Below are 9,855 nucleotides of genomic sequence, written 5' to 3'. Positions count from 1 at the left end.
GGTCATGACACATCACAGCAATTTTCCTTTAGTAGTTTAACTTGTAAATCGTGGCGATTGTCTCTGTGTTTAGAAGCTACAGTTTAACATACAGGCTTTGTACATGGGGAAGAGCCACTCCCTCTTAGACATTTCAAACCACGTCAGCCCCCGTTTACAGGGACAAGTCAGGACCTGGCGGGCTTTGAAATATCAAGATAACATCAGAGGTGGTAACAATGTGAGGAGTTGGCCGTGTGAGAAAGCCCAGTGGTCATGAATATGTTGATGTGATGGGGGAAGACCATGTCAGCTATGTTTTGTGTCACAGGAGAAAGGTATTCAGCCTGATCCTCAATCAGGACATGTAAAGGGTTAATGATTATCATAAACTCAGGGGGCGTTCATTGCAGTGGATTATTTCCTCTTCACTGCACAGAAGCTGTAACTGCATGAAACTTCAGCAACACTACCTAGACTGAAACCATTCACTGTCTGAGTGTGGTTTAAGTTGTATTAATGTTTTAACAATGTCACCTGTCAAGTCAACTTAAAGAACACACCTTATTAAAGTAGAACATGAAAGATACCAGATTTATCAGAAAGAGCCTTTTCATCAGATTTTAAATGTATAATCTTAAAGCTTCTGTGATGAGTTTTTTTTCTCCTAATAAAACAGGCTTAAATTGTTAGTGAGGCCTCTATATAAACTACTTAAACAAAAAAAGACCATCATGGACAAGATTTATCATTTCTGTCCAGGTAACTGTCATGACTAAAATTGCAGCAGTGGGGTGGGTGCACCCCGCCGAAACAGCAACACTTTTTTTTGATGAGATGAGATTTTTGTTTAAAAAATAAATCCCTTGTTGTGTTTAGTACAAAAATGAGCAACAGGATAAGACAGGGGTGGGCAACTGGCGGCCCCAATCAACCCTCAATGTGGCCCTCAGATAGATTTTTACACATCAATTAATTGGAAACATGAAGAAAACATGGCAAACTCTGCCATGAAATCATGAAAACCAGAAATATGTCCATCAAAATATTTGATCACTGGTATATGTTGAAGTTACATTTTAAACATAATTGACTGTAATTGTTTTTGTATCCTACTATTTGGCCCTCTGGCAGTGAGAATTGAATGAATGTGGCCCTTGCTGTGACCAAAGTTGCCCATCCCTGGGATAAGACATACTACCTGGTCCATAGGGGGCGCCCTTTGAACGGCAGTACTTAAAACTTTAAATATTTCTTATTCACTTTATTTATTGTCTTTTTTTATTTAGAAGGGTTTTTACAAAATGAAGTGTCACTCACAAATGGATTGCTAAATGAAACACTTTTTTCACTGCTCCACTTTTTAGTTTTAAATATTGTATTTTACTTTACTTCCTCTAACAGCCATAACTACTTACCCAGCAGATTAATATTGTTCATGCAAGACATATAATGTTTATGAAATAGATGTTTCAACGACCTTACAGTACTCCAGCATTAACTTCTTACATAGCAAAGCTAATACAACAATAATCCAAATATTGTATCATTTCTTTACCTTTCATTTCCTAAAGGATATGGTGTTTTAACTTCATGCAACAGTTCATATATTCAGTGAACTGGTTGACCTGATGGGGTGCGGAGTTAGAGGGGAGATACTTGGACGGCTGTTCATGTAAAACCATGACAGATAGCTGTGTGAGTAAACGGGGGGGGCGGGGGTGGCACCACTACACTGCAAACATGTAAATGGTGAAATACACACAGATGAGAAATTCAACATGTAGCTGAGATCAGAGTGGGCAGGGAATCACACCCAACATTTCTTATTTTTTTTCCATTCTGGAAATGTTCTTTTGCATTTGTGATAGTAGATTATTCTCTCTGGCTCTGAGTTTTTCTTTCTGAAGCTGAACACATCACCTCTCCTAGACCTGATGGTGTATACCGTACCTAATACAAATGTACACTTTTTGGAGGGATCTAAACTTGAATCTCCAAAATATTGCATTTGCAGGAACCAGGAAACACAGCTTACTTTGCATGTTTCTTTTTAAATTCCAGATACAGAGTGAACTTAGGCGTTACCTGCACTACAGCAACATCTGGTGGCTCAGGGGGGCAAAGAGCATATCACATCCACTCACTGTTTCTTTGTTGCACCTTAAATAGCTTAAAGCAGCATTTTGACCTCTGTTAATGCAAGCTGTGTGTAATTAAATTTTGTTCAACAGAGAACAAACTGGGCCATTCTAGTGACTGTCCTCTGACCTCTTCCGGAGAGCAGTTTAGCATATCTATTTTATTTTCAGGTAGGCCCTGCTGGGTGTTAATGACAGTGCTGGGAGCTGCTAATTGAAACAGAGCTGTGATGTCACTGGGGCGTAAAATCTGAGGGTGTTATACAGAAAGAGAAACTTAACAGATGGTGAAGAACAACAGAGCACCAAGGGGGACCATGAGAGAGAAGTGGTGCAGGTTTTTGTTGTTTTCAGCCGCACAGCTGAATAATTCAGGTGGTACAAACCTATTTTAGGTCTTGAAGCCAAAACAATATGTGATGTTCCATGAAATATGTCTGCGTTGTCTCTGCCTTTAAGATATTCAAAGTATAGAGTGGGCTGTCTTTGGGAAAACAGACATAAAAATACTAATAATACATTCTTAATATTAGTATTTGGTATGCTAGGCTATCTCCAAGAGTGACAAAGTACAGTCATTAAACACTTCACAGAGCTTTTAGCCGTGTAAGCATTGCTCCAGTGACAGCAGTGCATCAACAAAACAATTGGGACTGCCCTTACATTTTTCTTTACCTCAAAAGTAATTTAAATAACTTTAATGACTCCTCTACATGTACGTGAAATCAACAGATCAAATATACTCTTAATTTGTCAGTAGATTGGATTTACACCTAATAGCTTCAAAATGTAACTTTTTTACTTGTGTTAAGTGCTAATGAGTTTATTTCATGTTCCAAAAATGTTATGATGGGAAATAGAAAATACCTGTTGATGTCAGCATGCTATTGTTAGCATGTAGTTTAAAACCACACAGAGGTAGTATAGCTGTAGTCTATTTTTACATGGTAGGAATGTGATCCCATTCATAAAAAACATGTTAAATAGATTTTAAATTCCTGTTGAGGAACCTGAATAAAAAGTCAGAAGTAAAGATAATTAAAAAGAAATCTATTTGGCACAACACAGGGAACTTGGTTTGTCATTCAGTTTGAAATGTCATGATGCCAATATTTATAAAACAAAGCATGTAGTGTCATGGATTTGAAGCTGTTCCTGCTTTCTGGTCACAAATAAAATCAGATCATTAAATCATAATCTTTGGAAGCAAGCAGAGGATGCCGTCTCTCTTTTTAACCTCTGTTAATGCATTGCCGTCATCTGTTGTATTAGTCATGTGGCTGAGCTCCTCGTTATGTTTGCATATTTCTGTAATGGCTCCTGTGGCCGGATGCCAGCTTGAAACTAAACGTAAAGAGATTTTGTACTGCAGATCCTTGAAAGGGGTGTCCCCATACTGAGTAGCCTGTCAACTAAAATGTAAGTGTTATTATTGATGGTTTGTCTGCACAGAAAATTTTATGCATAGGCCTGTAGCTTGTCCTCCAAAGTGGGAAAACAACCATCAGGACAAATGATGGAGACAGTCATTTTTCATGCTGAGTGAAGCTCAAAGCTACATGTACATTGTTGCATCAAAAGAAGGAAAATGCTCAGATTTTGAACCAGTGTACAGGATCCCCTTTTTATCCAGACATTACATGCATACAGCCTCAGATCATCAGCAGGGCTGAGCTGTGGGAGATGTGACCATGAGCTTTGTGGATGAATAAAGAAGTCTAGATTAAGACCACAGGTGGTCCCACAGTGACTGATCCTCAGGACAAAATACCAGTCACACAGCAGCCTCATTTATTCACTACCTCCTCTGCACTTTCAGGCTGTGATTCTGTGCGAGGTGGCCACTCTATTTCTCTTCTGACATGAGTGTATATGAAAAATGATACAAATATTGTACTGAGGCAGTTTTAACTTTATACACACTTTACTATTTGAGTGGCGAGTTCAATAACATCCATAATGCATAACCTCACATATGGAAAAAGAAACATCTGCTTAATCACGATATAGTTGTTAACATGTTTTCTTTTAAACGAGCTGTAGTGTGCAGGTTTATCCTCTTGGGGGTGCTGTGTTTCAGTGTGATCTGAACTACTAAACAGACAATTCACTCTGCTGACACTCAGCCTCTAAAGTATGACCCCTAAATGTCCATATAAATCTCCAGCCTTCCACCTTCCCCCTCTAATAATGCTGTGAGACGAGGCACAGCTGTGCAGGGTGAAAAAAAGGCTGCCCTGAAATGGACATGTTCAAGGTGGAGATGGGGTGTGTGAGGCACTCACAGCAGGAATTTGTTGGTTACATTCCAGCTGATATCAAATTATTATTTCCTGCCCTTTTTTTTATTAAAGTGTGACTGCGTAACTCAGCGGTTGTTAAACGTGAAATCTTGATGCAGTGATTCCTGCAGTTGGAACATCTGCATCCTCCTTCTTTGCACACAGCTAGAACGCCCTCTGGCCACAAAACAAGATATGATAAGAGATCTATTTAATTTATGTGACCTTTGTTTATTGATCCAAGGGACAGAGGTGCATGTATGAGGGGAGGGTGTAGAGAAAGACATTGCAAACAAAAGGTCAGTGGTGTTGTTGTTGTTGTTGTTGTTGTTGTTGTTGTTGTTGTTGTTGTTGGTGTTGTTGTTGTTGTTGTTGTTGTTGTTGTTGTTATTGTTGTTGTTGTTGTTATGATTACAGTTCATGACAGAGATAGCCAATATTTTAGGACCTAAGAGTGCTATCTTGTTTGCATCCAGCAGCTCTTCCTTGTCCTTGATGATTTGCTTAGGTCTCTTTGTGGGGTTTTTTGATAAGCCATGTTATCTCTGCCCATAAAAAGAAGCTGCTCAGGTACAGGAGACTGGCTCTTAGATATAGTGTTACGTTAAGAGCATGGTTGGATTACTCACCAGCATCAATCCCTCAGCTCTTGCACTCCCCGCATCTACTGACTGAAAGGACTTAAGCTTTACTGTAAAATAATGTCCCTCAACCCACGTTTCTGTTACAGTAGTTTGGAAAGCATTAACCTTAATGAAGGATTAGAAAAATAACATCAGTTTGAAACAAGTCTTCCCACATCATCAACCTTTCTAAATCTTCAGGGGAAAAAGTGATTAGGGGAGTCATGTGATATGCTTCTGTAAGAAGACAACACACAAACTGAGGTGGTCACACTGAATTTATTGCTGCCATGACTTATTTTTGGCTCCCAGTGCAGGATTAGGTGTTCTTAAGCAGGATTTTTTAAAAGGATATATGACAAATAGCTGCATGTACATGTGTGTCCACTCATCATTCCTCTGCTGTACAGGGATATTTTAAGTTTTCAGCTGTTTGATGGAGACTTCCAGGTTACCTAGGGCCCAATCTTAAACCCATTGGCCTTTGTCTGCCTCTATAGGGCTTCCAGTATAGCCAGCCAGTTGTTAGCGATAAAGGACCCTATTTTTGTGCTTTGCCATTGTTTACAGTCGGACAAGTAATGTGAGAAGATCTTTGAGGCTGGCGTTGTAAGTAACGTCTAAGAGTGCTAGATGCAGATATCTGTTTAAGGAGACGTAAATTAAGTCAAAATCTAAGTCAAATGCCTTTTAATCTCTACACAGTTTAGCCTCTGGCGCTAGTGGATGATATATGATGCTACTCGTACTACAAATAGATACCAAAACACTCCTAATACCAAAATCCCACCCCATGCCTACAGATCCTGCATTTTTATGTAAAATCTTCAAAGAGAGACAACCCAAAGGACAGACCTAACACATTTGGCACCCTATGGAGCTACCAATGGGATACAGAAATAATCATTTATCGAAGAAGCAAATGATTCTCGACTTCGGGGACTTAAGGGTTAACCTGGTACAGACCCACTGAAATATTTGGTGTTCGGATCATTCCATATTTGAATATTTTTCCCCATGTGTTACATGTTTTGCTTTCAAAAAAATATAAAGAATCTGGACAAACGTGCGGCACCATCTTACCTAAGAAGCATTTTCTGAGATTAAAAACTTTCTTTGAAGGCCAAGTCTTGTGACAAGGGCAAAAAGTACAGTAATAGTTGCTGTTCAAAGATTATAACTGGATTTATCTTGCACCATGGTGTGTTCTTAAACAGACGAAACCAGAAACGCTCTTCAAAAAGCAGAGTAGACTGTTTGTTACCCATGTCATATAAGTAACTTGACCCCAACATTTCCACTTTTTTTAATTACCAGAACAGTCGCATTAGATCCAGATTTGAGCTGAGTGTACTGCAGAGCTGGTCAAAGGGTTGATGGGGGTATTTTTGAGATACAGGCCAAATCTGACAGACACATAGAGCACATTCCTAAGTATGAATTAATCCAGTTTGATGGCATAACAGTCATGAGAAGATCTGGAAGTCTTGACACTAAGAATGTCAAGGCTTTAAAAAGATATCACGAGGAAAAACGTATATGTTGTCTCCTCCATGAATATAATATTTCAGAGATTAGCCGTAAGGGAGAGAGGTGAATGAGGTGTCAATCCAGCATCAGTAGAGTTGCAGAGGAAGATAATGAAAGCTTGTGAGCTGCTGGAAGGAGATGTCTCAGGGTTTTTTTCGTCAGCGTTCCCTTGATGAATCGGGGGTCACAGACAGTTTAAGATGGAGGAGAGGCTGAGGAATGGTGTTTCTGCAGAACTGCAGAAGACCTAAGCTACAGCAGCTTTGACAGCTACAAAGATGGAGGAAAAGGAGCAAAGAGGGAAATAGGAAACCATTGGATTCAGTGTTAAATTCAAATGAGATTCAGATGGATAGATCAGGCCTACATACACAAGGGCGGAAAAGGTCCAAGGAAGGCAGGAGGGCTGAATCAAAATGTGGAGGTGGAGGGAGCAGTGGAAAGAAGAAGCAGAGTGCGTCAGGTGCAGGAGGAGAGGAGCAGATGGAGATGAAGGGCAGGCAGGCCGTGCCAAGTAGGGATGTCATGTAAGGAAACCAAGACACTTGCAGGGAGCAGAATGGAGACTGACACAGATTGATGTCCTGAGACATTAAGAGAGTAGAAGTGGAGCAGACTCAAGAGAGGAATAACCCAACGGCAACATCATCTTTATGAAAGAGTGAAGAGGCAGAGAGGGAAATATCCAAGGAGTAAAGGAGAGGAATAATTAAATGATGTTTCTATCCCTGTCTTATTACGGGGATAGTTATAAATCAGCTGTGGAGAGTAGGTCAGTGAGCAGATGAAAATTTGATGAGGAGACAAGGATGAATGCCTAAGAATAGACTGTCAATGTCAATCAATCTGCTCATACAGAGTCATCCTAACAGAGACAAATATCTGTTAAGTTTTTCAATGTTCTATTTACTGTAAAGTCAACATTTGCAAGAGACTCAGACAGGTGAGATGACTAAAAACCTTTCTGCAGCTGTCAGTGTTTACAAAGCCTAACACGGTGATAGTCACACAAGGAATTATTACAACAGTTACGGAGCAAGAACTTGACATTTAAAGTACAAGATGTACCCTGGACTCAGTTTAATGGAAATAACGATTAACCTACTTTCTCAGAGAAAACAAAAGTTGACCCCCCCCCTCCTCACACACACACAAACAAATAATTAGTTCATTCTAAATGTACACAGTTTTATATATTTAATGACATTTGAGTACAATCAATGATGGTGACATTTGCTGCTTGTTTTTATGATTTCATTTGTAAGTATGTTTCAAGTCTGATTTATACGCAGGAAAATACATTATTGGTGAACAGTGTAGGGAGTGAAAGATTGGAGTGAAGAGGCTCAGCTGAACATCCTTCATGTCGGATCAGAGAAGGATGTGAACATGTGAGAGAGATTTAACATGTATTTCATAATCAGTTTAGCAACCTGAGAATGACACAAGCATTCTTTTCTGACTGCATTTTTCTGGTTTCACTGATCTTTTGGAGGGAAAATATTTGACGCACTGAGTTGTATTTTGTAAATCTATTGTAAAGGTGAGCGCAACGTGGTATGTTTGAAATGTATTTATGGGTTGAACTGATGTCTTCAGGCTTAGTAAGTTTTAAGCCCAGAATAAAGATGAGTTGCTGAGTAATGAGGACAGTGCATTAAGTCAGCATTACTGTCTAACATCAATACGCCTGCTGCACACCTGCAGCAGAAAGGGAGAGATTTTGTGTTAAAGTGTTATGCGGCTTTAACTCGTTTCAGAATCAACTATAAACAGATTTAAATGTTGCAGATCTCATTTTGGGCACTTAGTGAAGTTGGAAGTTAATAACAACTTAAAGCTGGTTGAGAAAATAACAGCACATCAAACACAAAGGGAAAATGGTTTGAAAAAAATGCTTATTTTAGTTTATAAATGGACAAAATGCATTCCCTAGTAAAGTTCAGGCCAGCATATGGCTCATGCTGCAGCAGCTTGTTCATGGAAGATCTGCTTTTCTGCATGCACGTGTATGTTTTAAACAGTTTGCACAGCAGCTATGTATGTGATTCTGTTTCTTTGGGGGGAAGGGTATCTCTTTACTTGTACTTCATTTGTTCTTTTTTAATGTACACGTTATGTCATGTCACTCTCATCTTTAGAGGCAGGTATGAGGAAGTTGCAGACACACTTGTGCTGTACCTAATTAACTGTACTGATGGTACAAATGTGAAGGTGTGTGGATGATGAATGACAACTCTGTTGATAAGTACAGTATGATCTAGACCTTTAAAAAACCCTGAACATGTTTTCTGCAGGGCTGTCCAGTTAGGCTGTGTCAAGAGATGAGTTAAAAGCTTCTTTGTTGGAAATTAAAGCATGCATTTCTTGATGATGGTAATTGGGACTTTATCACGATGATCACTTTATTTATGGCAGCACTCATAAACACTGACAATGAAAGGAACATATATTTGAAAGGATTTGTGTTATTTAACAGCCCCAATAAATTATTAAATACGCCCAATGTGTGTTCATGTCATCATCAGTTGTATATTGCTATATAGTAATATATATTATAGTATATATTATTACTGTCGTGTGCACCACATTTGGAAGACCTATGGGACTTTGGCTTAACAAAATAACTTTGATTAACATCAGATCAACATCTGTTGTCATCAGTGACAAAGTCAAGGTGAAGAGGCATTATACACTTCATCATGAAATTGAATGTTAGTCAAATTAACCTACATTAAACTTAACATCAATGTCCACATTTGTTTGATGGTGGGGGGTGTTTTTTTACACCTCCTTTATTTCCTGTTATGTGTAATAATTTGATAATAAAACTGTGCAATACATGTGTTGAAACTTAACACTTCACCTTTAGTTTTGGACTTTAAGTCATAATCGTTACTAAAAATACCTTTAGCAGGTAAGAACTGTACTTACTGTATACCTTCAGCTCACACTTGTAGTTGTAGCATTCATCCGTGGAAAGCATGTCTCTAACTTTTGCCTTGAATGAGTGTGAACTTGTGTGTGTGTTGTGCTCTGACCTGCTGCTGTGGAGAGTCAGCAGGAGAGGTGGTGCAGTGCTGCTGTTTCTGCCCTGCGCTCTGCAGCTTAACATCATTACTACCCTCCTGTCACCACGGCAACCGGCCCCGCAACATCCTCAGAAATGTGCTTGTTTAGGTATTTATTGACCCTGAATGTTTATACATTCGGTGTATGTTGGGCGCTTGTTGATTTGCATGTACATAATATACCACACAGCACACAGAGTCACTCATCCCCATCCCTCATGTCAATAAG

The sequence above is a fragment of the Labrus bergylta genome, chromosome 14 (assembly GCF_963930695.1).
Source record: "Labrus bergylta chromosome 14, fLabBer1.1, whole genome shotgun sequence".
NCBI lineage: Eukaryota > Metazoa > Chordata > Actinopteri > Labriformes > Labridae > Labrus > Labrus bergylta.
Note: the sequence above shows the minus strand (reverse complement) of the source record.